This window comes from Mus musculus, chromosome 9, assembly GCF_000001635.26.
Source record: "Mus musculus strain C57BL/6J chromosome 9, GRCm38.p6 C57BL/6J".
NCBI classification, from domain to species: Eukaryota; Metazoa; Chordata; class Mammalia; order Rodentia; family Muridae; genus Mus; species Mus musculus.
Genome location: NC_000075.6, coordinates 42,945,001 through 42,960,517, shown reverse-complemented (window position 1 = coordinate 42,960,517; position 15,517 = coordinate 42,945,001). Strand labels below are relative to the sequence as shown.

The 15,517-nt window shown below is 47.0% G+C and overlaps 1 long non-coding RNA gene across 2 annotated transcripts; it reads right to left on the bottom strand.

Annotated features, from left to right (window-relative positions):
- Nucleotides 1-10,937: 10,937 nt before the first annotated feature.
- Gm36648 lies at nt 10,938-12,810 on the bottom strand. Of its 2 annotated transcripts, none has more exons than XR_379314.3 (3): nt 11,602-12,810; nt 11,230-11,345; nt 10,938-11,134 (listed from the first exon to the last, which is right to left on the bottom strand). It is a non-coding gene; the product is annotated as a predicted gene, 36648 (long non-coding RNA). The 2 variants fall into 2 exon arrangements; XR_379315.3 differs by having other exon boundaries at nt 11,230-11,983; nt 12,163-12,810.
- Nucleotides 12,811-15,517: the final 2,707 nt, after the last annotated feature.

Here is a 15,517-nt window from a genome sequence, read left to right as displayed (position 1 = left end):
CTAGAGACTAAGCTCAGTGTCTGAGACGTGTCCCTGGTTTAGTTAGGCAGCTTTATTTCCCTCCATGCCCCACTTCAGTCTCCTTCCCATCTCCCTGACCTGGTGCTCCCGGTCCTGCCCACCTCCACTCTGCTTCTCCCAAAGTCTGGATGCCCCCGTTTCTCTCCAGGTGTCCAGGTCCTGCCCACACTTCTCATTTCCTGTCCCCATCAGTTCTCGCCCCCAGGACCTACCTGAGTTTTCCCCACACCCTCATCTTAGTAACACTGTGTCTTAGTCAGGGTTTCTATCCCTGCACAAACATCATGACCAAGAGGCAAGTTGGGGAGGAAGGGGTTTATTTGGCTTACACTTCCATACTGCTGTTCATCACCAAAGGAAGTCAGGACTGGAACTCAAGCAGGCCAGGAAGCAGGAGCTGATTCAGAGGCCATGGAGAGATGTTCTTTACTGGCTTGCCTCCCCTGGCTTGCTCAGCCTGCTCTCTTATAGAACCCAAGACTACCAGCCCAGAGATGGCACCACCCACAAGGGGCCTTTCCCCCTTGATCACTAATTGAGAAAATGCCTTACAGTTGGATCTCATGGAGGCATTTCCTCAACTGAAGCTCCTTTCTCTGTGACAACTCCAGCTGTGTCAAGTAGACACAAAACTAGCCAGTACACATTCCAAGCAGTCATTCTGTGGAAAGTCACATTTTTTTTGTAGAGAACTCAAAACCCAAGAATGAAAAACACCGGTTGCAGGTGCCGTATTGTTGACAAACCCCACCTATCAAGTGCGTGTCACCTTTTTCACAGGCAAGGCTACTAAGTCTAGGAGTGATTGTGATGCACACTTTAGTGGAAGCAGGGTTCAAGAATTTGCCTTTATTACTGGCTGCAGAAATAGCTTCTTCCTTAAAAGTGCTTATAGTCAGTTAGGCATTAGTGCATCACACCTTTAATCTCAGCCCTCCAAAGGCTGCAGCAGGAGGATCATGAGTGTGAGGCTAGCCTGAGCCACACTGAAGTGTTTGCAAATCTAATACCCTGTAGGGTTGGGCAGGTGGGTAAAGTGCTTGTTCCTCAGGCATGAGGACCTGAGTTCAGATCCCTGGCACCCACCTAAAAGCGAGACATGGAAGGGGCTGAGATCCTAGTGCTGAAAGTTATGATCCTAGAGTCTCAGCTGAAATGACAAGCCCAGGTTCACTGAGTCAACTTGTCTAAATAAAAAATTTTGGAGAGGCTCATGAGACAGCTCAGTAGATGTTCTCAACCTGCTCAATGTGGTGACATTGGCTCGGTCCTTCACAGAGTTTTTTGATCACCGTGGTATGTGTGTGCACTCAAACAAACAACAATAATAAAAGACAAAAGATTGAAAGAGTGGCGAGTAATGTGCTCACAAACATGCATGTCACACAAACACTTGTGCATGTGCATACATACATGCATACATGTGCATTCAAGTGTGCATGCATGTGCGCACACACACACATGTTCCATAAAATTCACCACTTAAAAGTGTAGAGCTCAATGGTCTTTGCCCATTGTTTTTCCAACTATAATTTCAATTCTAGAGCATTTCCTCACCACATCCCACTAATAGCCTCCCTTCTCCTTAGCCTCTAGTGACTGCTTTCTGTCCCCATGGATTTATCTGGTTGTATTTCATCCAAATAGATCATATACTATGTGGCCTTTCACAACTAGCTTCTCTGCATAAAGCTATAAAGGCTCATATTTCATGCATCAACACTTCACTCTGCTAACTAATATTCCATTGCATAGGTATACCACATTTTATTTACCTTCATCTGATAAGAAATTCTATAAAGTAATTGCAACCATAAACTTCTGTGAGTACAAGGTTCCTGGCATGAATCCAGCTGGACCGCGTGGGATGAGTGTCACTTGGCTCTACAGAGACTGCTGCAGTTTCAATTCCTGATGGACACGCCTAAATTGATTGAGCACTGCCAACCGAGCCTCCAGTGCTCATAACCGAACTGCATGCACCGTCAAGGCCTTTCTCCCACCACTTATTCCTCTTAACAGCAAGCTCAGCCTCTTGGGTTTTCAAATTAGTTTCAGCCCCTCCTCTCTTCTGTGCTGGGCTGTCCCTTATGTCGGTGTCCGTGAACTGCCTGCTACAGCACTTTGCATTCCGTCACTTTGCCACATGTAAGCCTCCGACTCAGATGTTGCAGTAACCTGCCAGGGTCTTCTCTTAACTCTCTGGTCTGGTCTGGTCTGGTCTGTCCTGTCCTACTCGGCAGGATCCAGCCTCTCAGCTGATCTTGCTGAGGTCCGGCTATGCCATTCCCAAGATCACAAGCCTGGGATGAAGAGGAAACATGTCAGGACTTCTCCCTAGTTTCAGGGTTGATAGCTGCAAGGGAGGGAGGGAAGAGATGCAGAAAAAGAACTTCCCTAAGCTTCTCCTGAGTCATCTGCATGGAGAGGTGGCAATAATGGCGCCCACCTTGCAGGCTGTGTTCTGAAGCTTCAGCAATACGCTGGAAATACAGAGCCATGTGCACAGGAGCCACCTGATAAATGGTGGCAATTAGTGTTCTATTATTTCTTACCTACTCCTCCCAGCATAAAATACCTTTTGAGAGCTCAATTATGCCCATTTTCTTAATTGCCCCAAGAGCCCCAAAGTCTATCGCACCAAAATGAGGAGCACAGAATAAGAGTACGCTGCGGAAATGCGTGGCTTGTTTTGCTTTCTAAGAATCTCATTAAGATCTATGGATGCAGTTGCGTTAAGTCAGTTTGCCAGCCAATTTTGTTTTTCTCTTCAAAAGGTGGGTACACCATGTGGTAATTAGAGATCTAAGATGCTCTTGGATCTGGACAGACTGGTGATGGCCAGCCAGGAACCCTGGGAGCTTCCTGTTAGTTTCTCTTCCTCTTCGGAACCAAGATCCAATGTTACTTAGGGGGTCCAGGGCAGTTTGGGTCAGCACTGGGCAGCTCAGCCCTGGGTGCCTTCCAGTGCATCCCCCATGGTCATCAGTGACTAACTAGAAGGTAGGACCAGAACCCAATTTGTAAAGTGTGTAAGTAGGGAGGAGCTATTTCTTCCAACTGTCCGAACCTCTGTCATCTTTCCCTTGCTTTGGCTACGATTAGATAAACGCTCTGAAATGATACGATACCAGAAGCCCAGACAGGAGACAATTTATTTAGGTTCAGTCATCTAGAAGATTCCATAACCTTTTATAAGCCATTTGTTATATTATGTGCCTGTTGCAATCCTGATGTTGGCTGAAGATGTCTCTTGTATTGCTTCATAAAACACTGTAATAAACCCAATGGAAGCGGCCCCCAGTCGGCCCGCACAAAGGGTGCCCCTCCCACACCGCTTCCCCTGTTTTCCCACTCCCCACTGGGACTCACTCCCTGCGGGATGGCCACAAATCACCAGTGTAACTTCCATAGAAATCAAACAACCTCCGTCTCCCAGCCTGCTTTGTTTAGCTGGTCTGTTTGCTTCCAGATGTCGGCTGGGTGAAATATTTCTCCTAATCAATGTTTTAACCTTCTCTTTGGTATTTATTCAACTCTGTTGAATATATTGCATTGCACTGAGCTACATGGATGGGAGAGTAAATCTGAATTTTCCCCTCTGTTCTCTAGAGACATCATAATATTTCCTATTAGCTGAGGTTATTGCTTTGCTAGGGTATTAACGAGCAGTTTCTCGACTGGAAACTACATTGCTTCCTTCCTCCTCCGGCCCCCAAACAAAGAGTTCTGAATTAGCATGGAAACTAAGCTTAATTTCTGGACCCATCTCTGCTGTCTTGGAGTCTGCTGGTAATTTGGTGCTTCCAGCTGCCCACTCTCTGGTCCTGCCTCTGGATGATGTGATTAAGAGCCCCCACTCTGTGGCTTTTCATTTACTCTGAATTATTTCAGATCCTGTGTGCTGTGTTTTCATTATTTAGATCCAAACTATAATTAAGGGAAAGAGTGAATGAAAGAGCCTTCTTTCTGCTTCCTGTCACCATGGTATTAGTGAGACATGCCTTCAGCATGTACACATAGACATGGGAGCCATGTTTTTCATGCTGGCCCAGAGAAAGGGACTTTCATGTGTCGTCCAAACAGGGGACAATGGCTTGTTTACTCTACTTTGTGCTAAACAAACCTCTACAGCTACTGTAATGGAAGTACTTCATCTATTTTTATTATGTAACATTTATTAAATGCCAACTGTTTGCTCTGGTAAGCACAGCGTGGTTCCGTCTGGACTTAGTGTGTGTCCTTGAACAACAAACAACACAAGTGGTATAACTCATCCTGGAAATTATCTTCCAAATATTTTCTCTTAAATTATGAAGATGAAATCTGGAAGCCAGGTACAAGCATAAAATAAAGTGTAAATGAAGAGGGCTGCTGAACTATTTGCTTTACGTTGCTGTGACCTGTAGTTTTATCCTAAGTGTGCAGGTAGCTTTTCAGATGTTTAGGTCACGGTGTGTTTGTCTTGCCTCAAAGATAGTCTCTATCTCAGCTGGCACCAGGTGAAGATGGAGAGATGGCTCAGTCTCAAGAAAAGAGTGAGGATCTTTAAGGAGTCAGCGTTGGGCTTTTGGTCACTCAGTGGTACAGCTTGGCTCCATGCCGTGCTCTGCCTGCCTGTCCTATGTGTGCACCGGGTTAGCAGCTGCTTGTTTGAGCGGAGCTGACTTGCAAGCAGACCGTTCTCATCTAAAGGAGGAAAATGCCACTTGAAGGCTTGGAGTTTAAACTGCAGTGCTGTGGATGTAAGAAGTTAGATTGTCCTAGTCACAGTGACTATTGTTAGGGTGAAACACCTTGACCCAAGGCAAGTTGGGGAGGAAAGGGTTTATTTAGCTTAAACCTCCACATTGTAGTCCATCACTGTAGGAAGACAGGACAGGAACTCAAACAGGGCTGAAACCTGGAGGCAGGAGCTGATGCAGAGGCCATGGAGAGACACTGATCACTGGCTTGCCCAGTCTGCTTTATTACAGAGCCCAGAGCCACCAGCCCAGGGATGGCATGACTCACGGTGGGCTGGGCTCTCCCACATCAGTTACTAATGAAGACAATGCCCCACAGGCTTGCCTACAGCCCAGTGTTATGGAGGCATTTCCTAATTGAGGTTCCCTCTCTCAGATGACTTTAGCTTGGGTCAAGATGACATAAAACTGTCCAGCACAGAGATGAGCAAAGGGATGGATTTGAGCCTATAGAATGACAAGTGAAAAGCCCTTAGCTGAGAAATGTGAGTGTTGGGGATGGACACAGGGACTGTCCCATGTCAAATACATGCTCTACCACTGGCTGATGCTGTCCTCTTCTCTGCTTTTATTAACATTTTTATGTCTTACCCCCTCATTACCCTTGTGATTCCTTCTCCTTGGTTCATTTAGACCATTGTGTTTTCTCTCCTCAGAGCTCCCTTCTATGTGCATGTGAGTGCCTGCATGTTTGCGTATGTGTGTCCTCGGGCACATGTGTGTGAAGGCCAAAGGTTGATGGAGGGTATCTTCCTTCATTTCTCTTCTCTCTGATTGGTGGGGGTCTCTCACTGAGCCTGGGACTCAGCATGTCTAGCCAGCGTGCTCCAGGGATCCCTGTCTCTCACAGAGTCTGCAATTACAGGCTCTCCACCACTGTATGAAGCATTTACATGGGTGCTCAATAACAACTCCAGCCCTCATACTTGTATGGCAAGTTCTTCCCCATTGACTGTGTTGTGTCTCTGCAGCCTACACACATGCACACACACATACACATGCACACATAAACACATGCATGCATACAGGTTGTCAGCACAGCCCAGAGTTGACCTCCCCATGTAATAAACTCCCCTCTCTACAGCCACTTCTTCCTGCAACTACATTCCACTATAAAGCAGGTCTCACCTCACCACTGGACAATCATCTTGTCTCCAGAGCTTGGGAGAGAGGATGCCTGCTTTCTGCTTTAACTATTAAATTTGTGTAGGTACTTTTGCTATATTGGAAAGTTATTCTTGCTCTTATTTTTCAGGTCAGTTTTCAGGGTTTTTTTTCCCCCCACAAAAAAAGATTTATTTTTTATTTTTAAATTATGTATAAGTGTGTCTATGTGTAGGTATGTGCACATGAGTGCAGGTGCCTACAGAGGCCAGAAGAGGGCAGCAGATTCTTATGCAGCTGGTGTCATGATCAGCTTTGAGAATTGAACTTGGTCCTTTGCAAGAGCTGAAAGTATTCCTAAGCTCTTAACAGCCAAACCATCTTTTCAGGCCCCAAACAAATATTTAAGACAACCATATGGTGGGCTTAGTCTGCATTTGAAAAGCAATGTGTGCCATCTGAAGTTGAGGGACATCTGGGACTCATCTGGCTTAGAGGAACGAGGTACTATTGTGTGCCTTAAGCTTTGCTCAAAAGTCTAATGCTGAGGAATTGAAGACCACTGCCCCTCTAGCAGGGGACTTAATCTGACTCAGGACAAGAGCAGTAGACAGGATGTGCTGAGATACCATGCTTATTTTACTCTCGTCTGCTATGTTCATTCCTCAGTGTGTATTCATGAGGGTATCAGAAGGTATCCTTTTACTATTTATTCATTAATCTGTCATGTATATGTACGTGTGTGTGTGTGTGTGTGTGTGTGTGTGTGTGTGTGTGTGTGTGCACATGTGCAAAGGTCAGAGGCCAGCACTGGATATCTGCCTCCATCCACCCTCCACCTTATCTTTCTGAGACAGGTTCTCTCACTGAAGTTGGAGCTTGCTGATGTGGGTAGACCAGTTGGCCAGCAAGGCCAAGGCTCTGACTGTCTCCACCTTTCTAGTGCCAACTACAGCCAAACTTTATTTTTGGCATAGGTTCTGGGGATTTAACTTAGGTGCCCATGTTTACAGGGCAAGCACTTTACTGACTGAGCCATCTCTCCAGTCCTATAAAGTATCATTTTAAAAGCAAACACTGGTCTTATTTTAGAACTGCCATTCTCTCTTGTGGATATGTGATCTTTCTCAACAAGGCAATTAATGCTATTTTCCCGGTAACACTTGAGTTTGTCAATACTACTGTTTTGGTCAATAGAGCACTTAGGTAATTATTGCATTCTCTGGTATTGAGCATTTTCACTGTACTTAAGGAAGAGTACCCGTGTACCTAAAATCAAGGTTCAAATACCCAAGCAGGTTGTTCCAGGTGGTGCTTGGGAGAAAGAGATGCTGGGAATCTAAGCCAGGCCATAGGGACGTCTTTCTTTTCTTCCAACAAACAGTGTCATACTCCCCCAAAATTAGTATTCTCTTTAGTCTTGAGAGAAGGAGAGACTGGGAATCCAAGAGTTCAGAGATGGAAGCTGCCTCGTGCCTCCCCGCAGTTCACTGGGATGCCCTGTTCCTGAGGCAGTCCTGGCAGATGGCCATCCATCTGCTTGTATGCTCCTAGAGCTGGGGAGTTCATTATCTTCTTAGGCAAGTCATAAATTCTTTCTTATTTGAGCTGAAATCATCCCCTCGTTGGCTTTGATTTATTGGTCCTATTTTGGAGTCTGATGGGGAAGATTTTAAATATTTGGATGCGACTTTGCTCTTTTCCAAATTTAGGTACTTAAATTTGAGGGGTTTTTGTTTGTTTGTTTGTTTGTTTGTTTGTTTTGGGTTTTGTTTGTTTTTTAATGCCTGGAATCTGGAAGAACAGGAGCGGCAGTGACTGGGTAGTAGACTCTCTAACACTCATCGTGAAGCTTCTGCTGCAAGCCCAGCTAGTTGGTGAGGCATCTCTTAGTATTTCAAAGCTTGGCTCTGCCTATCACCTAACGGTCCAGAGGTCCTTTGTTCAGCGGGGATGAACCTGGCCCAGTGTGAGCAGAGATGCTACCTTTCCTTTGCTGTTCTCGTTTCTTTAGGGTGTGGCACCGGCTCCCGCTTTCTGAGAGCAGAAGGCATGTCCAGGATTTCTTTCTGTCCCCTAGAGTGTTGGGAACAAAATAAAAAAGGGGAGCCTGGGGAGGCCCTGGGGAAGAAAGGGAAGGAGAAATATGCCATGTCCGGTGAGAGTTCCTGTACTCTGGGCAGGCGGACTCAGGGAGACTGCCAGGCACTTTTCCTTGCTAAAGCCCCAGGGTTGCAGGAGAGAGGGAAAAGGGAAGAAGTTCCCAACACTGACCAGAGTGCACAGCGGGTCTTGATGGAGTAGAGACTGTCTATGGTTTAAGAGCTTTATTATAGAAATGCAGGGGAAAGAGAGGAGAGAGGAGAGAGAGAGAGAGTGAGAGAGAGAGAGAGAGAGAGAGAGAGAGAGAGAGAGAGAGGAAGAAGGAGAAGAAGAAGAAGAAGAAGAAGAAGAAGAAGAAGAAGAAGAAGAAGAAGAAGAAGAAGAAGAAGAAGAAGAAGAAGACGACAAAGAGAAAGGAGAGGGGAGAGAGAAGTGTTGGGCCATTGCTTACGGATCATGTTTCTCTTGTGGGGGCTGTAGAGGGTGGTACCTTAGGCAGGGGCCAGAGTTCCAGGAGCATGAGGGAACACCTACCGTGTCATGAAGGTGAATTATGACTATCGGGGTTCAGACCTCAGCTCGACTGGATAACAGCCTGCAATTCTCCACACTAGAGTGCCTGGAACCTGACCTGGCAGACAGAGGGTTCTCAGTGAATGATGACCTATTGAGCTGGCCAAAAGGACTGGCCAGCATTCGGTTGACATATACAAGCATGTATAAAGCACACATATATACAATACATACATATGTACACATACAAAAATATACATACAAGTGCGTTTGTTTGTTTGTTTGTTTGTTTTAGATAAAGTCTCATGGCCTTGAGCTTCTGGTTTTCCCTCATCTACCTTCAAAGTGTAGGGATTACAGACAGATACCACCATGCTTGATTTATGCAGTGTTGGGAATCAAATCCAGGAATAACGCATATGTGCGTGTTAGACAAGCATTCTACCAAGTGAGTTATACCTCTAGCCCTCTCCGCGCAGTTAACAACAGCAAACCTTCATATAACCTCCTATCAGCCCCGTGACTCTCCCATATGCTTTACACAATGACTTAATGCCCCCATTCAGATAAAACTGTACCCTGCATAAATTCAAGATGCAACTCTCTGGGGTAATAAAGGAACTGCTCTCATTGTTATTATCCTGGGGCAGGTCATTGCGTGGGGATGACAGGCCCTTTGTTCAGTACTGGCCTCTGCTCCAGTGATAAGCTTTGCTCCCAGGGAATGCTTCCAACTCCCTGGTCCTGGTCAAGTGTGTAGCCTGAGCTGTCACTCTTGGGGATGAGGAGAGAAGATAATGGCTGGTCCAGAGATGAAGCTCACATTTAAGCCATCTGAGCTCAGACCATCACCCTTTCTTGCTGGGATTGGTGCCCAGCTCTCTCTCTAGGCAGTGGGTTTCCTTCCTGAGACCAAAGCGTTATAGTCTGACACTCAGCCTAGACCCATCACTTCCTACCCCGGTGCTTTAATCTCTCCCACGTGGCAAAATGGCCAGCCTAAGGAACCAAACGGGGAGGGACACCACATCAGAAGAGGGTGCTGGGACAGAGGACCCCTTTGACAGTGGCACTAGATGGATGCCACCCCTTCCCCAGCCCAGCCCAGTTTTGGGGTGCGCCTCCAGCCACAGTGTGGATGGGAATTCTGAGTTTTTACCTGCAGCCCCAGATGCTAAAGACCCTCAGCCACAACTGTTGAATTCCATAAACAGTTTGCTCCTCCCCCTCGGTGGCCCAGTACCCCAGCCATGACTGTGTGTTGTCTGACTTTTCTTGGGTAGATGTGAAAAAAAACATCTATTCACCCCAGACAGGATGAAGAAATGATTCTGCCCAAATCTAGCTTAGTGACCCAGTGAGTTTGTTAGGGGTACTTGTGCAAGCATGGGTGACACAAAGACAGAGGCGTCACCCCAATTCCCACCCCAGGAGTGTTGATTCATGAAGCTGCATTGCTGGAACTTGCCAAAGCTTGTGGTCAGAGTAGCCTATCAGAATCTCCTCTCCACAGCAGTTGCTACGATAATCCAGGGTAGCGTGAATGAAACTTGTACATTTTGGGAACTGCCTGAGTCTTTAAGTGTGTATTTCCCGAGCTTTTTTACATTTTCCTGTTGCCTGAGTCTTTACAAGGAGGTAACTACCCAACACCATGCACCGAGTCAGCTGCCCGCGGAACCCAGCACAGCAAATAACTGAGGTTGTAGTGCCCTGCGACCAACTCCACAGGGCAAGCTTCTGTTTTGCTTCTGATTCTGGTAAGAGATTACAAAGTTTAAATTGTGTGTGTGTGTGTTTGTGTGTGCAACTGAAGGTGCCCGAGGAGGTCAGAGGGCTCAGATGCCTCTGGAATGAAGGTCTAGGCAGTTGCGAGCTGCTCACTGATGTGGATGATGGCAATTGAACTGGGGTCCTCTGGAAGAGCAGCGTGCACTCCGAATTGCTAGGCAGCCCCGTGGCTTTCTTGAAGTGACAGTTTCTCTCTTTCGCTGACCCGGAAGTAGAAACTGAGGCATGCCTAGTGGGGATAAGTCAGCGCCTCACGGTGGGCGCCAGAGCGGGGGCGGGGGAGGGGGGCTGCAGAGCTGAGCTGCTTGGACACCTATGGAGCACTATCCGAATTTTCATTTTCATTTCAGTGTGAGCAGCAATCTATGCCCAGGCTAATGAAATGGAGATAAGAGCTGGGGCGGGGGGAGGGAGCGCCATTCTAACAGCTTTCAAGAGTGGGTAGAAGCTTTTCAACACTCCATGGAGCCTTTGCAGCTAGCTCGGCTGAGCAAGAGGGTGGCATGAGGCTTGGGAACTGTGTGTGTCCACTTCACTTGTCACATGCGTTTGCTCTTTGACAGAACGTGCCATTGGCTAAAGACACTGTTTAATCTGGTCTTTTAAAGCTTGAGTAAAAACCAAAGAATATTTCGTCGTCTTTTTTTTTTTTTAAAGATTTATTTATTTTATGAATGAGTGCTCTATCTGCATGTACACTTGTGTGCCAAAAGAGGGCAATAGACGCCATTATAGATGCTTGTGAGCCATCATATGGTTGCTGGGAACCGAATTCAGGACCTCTGGAAGAGCAGACAGTGCTTTTAACCACTAAGCCATCTCTCCAGACTCCAGTATTTCTTCTTCTAACATCAATTCTGTTTGCAAAGTAGTTTTGTTAGACATTATCCTTTACTGACTAGCCATGTCTCCCTCTAACAGGTGGCGAGAAGGACACAGGAATTCTTCCAACCTGGAATTGGAGAGATGCGTTCTGACAGGGTCGACAGAAGATACTGCAGTATGGATGCATAATCAGGCTCTTGCTTCCTTCAACTTCAAGGTTCTTCAGTGTGAACAACGCCAAGTCTAGATTTTGCAAAGAGATCAAATTTAGTGTGTACCCATCATGTCATGATTGCTGGGTAGATAATTTTTATCTGACTCTGGCCCATTCTAATGTGCCAGAATTGTGTTCCCTTATTCTATACAGCTTATATTCTCTGTGAACTTGTGACAACCCTTTTCAGGGATCTTGGGGGAAAGAGACTGCAGGTATATGTGATGGTGTAGGAGCAGCGCCGCCACCCCCCCCCCCCCTCGTCCTCAGCAAGATTCAGATCACCCCTGGCGCAGCGCAGCTGTAGCTCAAGCAAAGACCAGGGAACAGCTTGTGCTGAGCAACTCTCCAGAGATGGTTGATAATCAGGACCAGCAATGGACATCACTCATCCATGATTGGATGACTCCAGGCAAAGGTGACAGCAACCAGAAACAGACAAGAAGATCCTCAGTAGCAAGAAACAGAATCAAGAACCCCTCACCCACTACCCCAGGTGCAATCTGTCCTGTTGTAAGCTTTTGACAGCCTAGCTGCTTCTCTGCATGGTGAGAAAGGGGTTGGAATCCCTGGCCCAATTGGTCTTCATTCTATGCCTTATTTGCATACACACAGCCAACCAATCAGGTCTTTACAACTCAGGCGCCTGGGCTGTCTGTTGTTAAACCTGTGGTGGGAGAAGAAAGGAGGGAAGTGCTTTTGCTCTTAAGCTCCCCTGGAGACAGACCTCTTCCCTTAAGCTCCCCTGGAGACAGACCCCTTCTCTTCAGATCCCTGGAGACAGACCTCTTCCCTTAAGATCCCCTGGAGACAGACCCCTTCTAGACTCCCGCTCTAGAGACTGACCTGACCATCTGTTCCGCTGTCACTCCTGAGATCCTGAGACCCGATTTCCACACATTTGGTCTCCAGAGGATTGCTCTCAGTTGGCATCCCAAGGGCTTCCTGGAGCCCCTTGGCAACTGCTTGGTTGGTCTTGGTCTATCAACTGCCTTGTCACTCCTGTGTGGAGACCCTCGATCCTATATTCCAATGGCCACTCCCCTGTAAATAAATCCCTCTTGTTTGTTCACTCCCTGCCTGCCTACATCATTCTTGGAGGGGGTGGGCAAGACAAGGGCCCAGTCTGAGACAGGAGAACCCACCATCTCCTACTGAGGACAAAATATTCTGCTTCGTGGCTATAACTACTGAGGCAAAATACAAAGAGGGGAGAAGCTAAAATATAAATATGGGAGAACAAGTTCACAGGCTATTAGAGCAGACACGAAACAAATAAGTAAGCATAAACCCAAACGAGTACAAGAGAAGACCGCATGAAAAATTAGTTCTGCCGGGAAGGGATTAGATAGCAAGGTCGGAGAAGCTTCTGGAAGGGATGATTCTTAAAAGATTTGAATGGTAAAAAATGTACTCGTGGGGATGGAGAGATGGTAACTGCACATGTGCACACCAACATGGGCATGTGCACACACGTGCACACACACACACACACACACACACACACACACATACACACACATACACACACACACACACACACACACACACACACACACACACACACACTGTCCCATGTACTTGTGTATCTGTGTGGAAAATTTCAGGCAGAATTCAACATTCTAAGGTTCAGTGGCATAAAATTGGGTGAGCAGAGAAGTCAGGGGCTTTGTGATTTTGTTTTGGGATAGGGATTCATGGAGCATAGAACTTGGACTCCCACTTGACTTTGAATCTCTCTTCTTTTCCCCTACTTACCAAGTGGGATTACAGGCCCGGGCTGCTATATGCACTTTATGAGGATTGAGAGAATCATTCTGACAATAGAGTGGATTTCCCAGCCTCCAAGAGCTTTGGTACCGATGAAGTATGCTATGGGGAGAGGTGGAAGATGGAGTAGCAGCAACCTTTGACCTGTACTGAGGTAGGTTGGACCCAGTTTTACCTTATGGGTTCCATTAGGTCAGTAGAAAGCCAGGTAGCTTGTGTTTCCGACATCCATCTGACAGTTGATTGAGGAAAGACTTAAGGGAGCTAGCCCTTCAAACCTGGAGCCAGTTGGAAATGATTGGAACAGTCCCCAAGAGAGGATAGCAGGTCATGTGTGGACAAGCTATTTGGTCGCTGGGGGTCTCAGTTGGTCCCAATTTTTGCAGGCAGGTCATCATCACCTTGTATTGAGCTTTCACGGGTGCTTCTGGGATAGATACATTAGGTGTAACTCAGAGCAAGCACTTCTCTTTGTGCTGTACCTGAGGCCAATACAAAGAGAGAAGAGCTAAAAATAAACACTGGAGAACAAGCTTATACAGGCACCAACAACCGAAGAACTTGGATCCACCAGCTAATCAGGATGGCCAGGTACACAGAGTTCTGTCTGTCTAGCCCAGCATGGGAGCTGGCAGTGAGTGATGCTTCAGGCAAGAGGGCTTCGTTTTCCATCTCCTCTGCTTTTACCATTCAAGATGTGAGGCAGCTCTTGTTGTCTGATCTCTCCCTACTCTCCAGAGGCGATCTGGACTGAGCTTCCTGCTTCTAGAAGTTACCTGGTATGGGGTTGAATTTGGACAAGTGGTACTGGCTACGGAGGAATAGAGAGAGAGTCCAAGCATTGGATATCTCATGTCCACAGCTATGTGGATGGGGATGGGGAGAAAGGGCAGTGGCTAGGGCATCGCTAAGTAAGGATGAAGGTGGGCTTTTCCGGCACTGGTTTGCAAGGTCTCTTTGCTTCCATGGGCAGAGACTTAAAGAAGACAATCTACCCTCACAGGAAGTGAAGAGACGGGAGTTTTCACAAGGCCGCAGGTTACCAGCAGGTTACAGGTTACTAGTCTTAAAACCAACCCCTCACACCTCCCTTGGCTCATAGAATGAGCTTCCAAGGCCAACGAATACGAAGAAACGTTTTTCATATTGAATTATCTTCCTGTCCTAACTCTTAAACCTCTATGGGCGTGCTGTTGTTGAATTCTTCCAGTAGACTAAGAACCATGCATGTCACTCTGAAGTCACCAGGGACTGTGAAATAACTTATCCTGCTCACAGGGATGCCCCTCACTGCTGTCAGCCCAGAGCAGGTTCTGCATACACTACCGATACCGTCCTCTCACTCACGCTAACAGGTTCTAGCATTCCAAGGCAGGGAAAGGCGCTGCAGTCACCTCAGGATAGGATAGGAGTGTCCCACAGATCACCTTCAACTCATTCAGAAGGCAGGGTAAGGTCCACCTTGCCAAGTTGATGTGAAAGCCTTTGGGAATGGCACTTGAATAAATGGTGTAGTCTTGACACAGGATAAATGTTAAAAAAAAAAAAAACTGGACTGAAGAAATGGAATCCTATCCAATATGGAAACCTTTGACCTGTGCTGAGGCAGGTTGGATTCAACTTAACCTCATGGATTGGTTTTATTAGGTCAGTAGAAAGTCAGGTAGCTTGTGTTCCTGACATCCGTCTGACAGTTGATTGAGGAAAGACCGAAGGGACTGGAGCTATCCAGAGTGGCCGGTCCTGTGCCAACAGAGCACTCATAAAGTCCAGTCTGGGAGAGGAGGTGGGAGAGAGAACAGGCTCTTACAACCACAATCGCCACCCCCCCCAGCCCCCCAAGCAGGTAACTCAGCTCTGCTGCCCTCCCGGCATGATATAGGGAGTGTCAACAAATATCCTGTAGTCCGTGTATATTGTCCTCCCAGGCCCTAGAACCAACCAAGAATGCCTAGAACAGCCCCTTCGTGGAGACTTTAGGGTAAGCAGGTGGTTAGGTGTGAAGGAAGAGTGGGAGACGATTGGGAGGCTGGCTTAGATGCTTTCCGGGTTTGTCTACGGCTAAGACTCTGGGTTTGAAATGAGGAACTAATCGGTTTGAGGAAGTCACTTGACCCCCTGAGGCCTCCTGCTCCTCTGCCCTCTCCTTTTCTAGCCCCCCACCCACCCACCCCAAGGCTGCTATGATGTGGCCAAATGATCCCTCAAACCAAGTAGCTTGGTTCTCTCTTGGTCCAGCCCCCAGCTCCTGGTGAAGGCTAGGTCTTTCACCTTTCCTAGGCCGAGGTTTCCTTATGTGTAGCATAAAGTGACAACTTCTCCCAGGAGGTCTGTGTGCACAAACCAGTAGACTTCCAAACGTGAGCTGTGGTTCTTCGGCCTCCTGAAACATTGTGGTCTATCTGGCCTTGCTAAAGCAAAGCTTCACCCA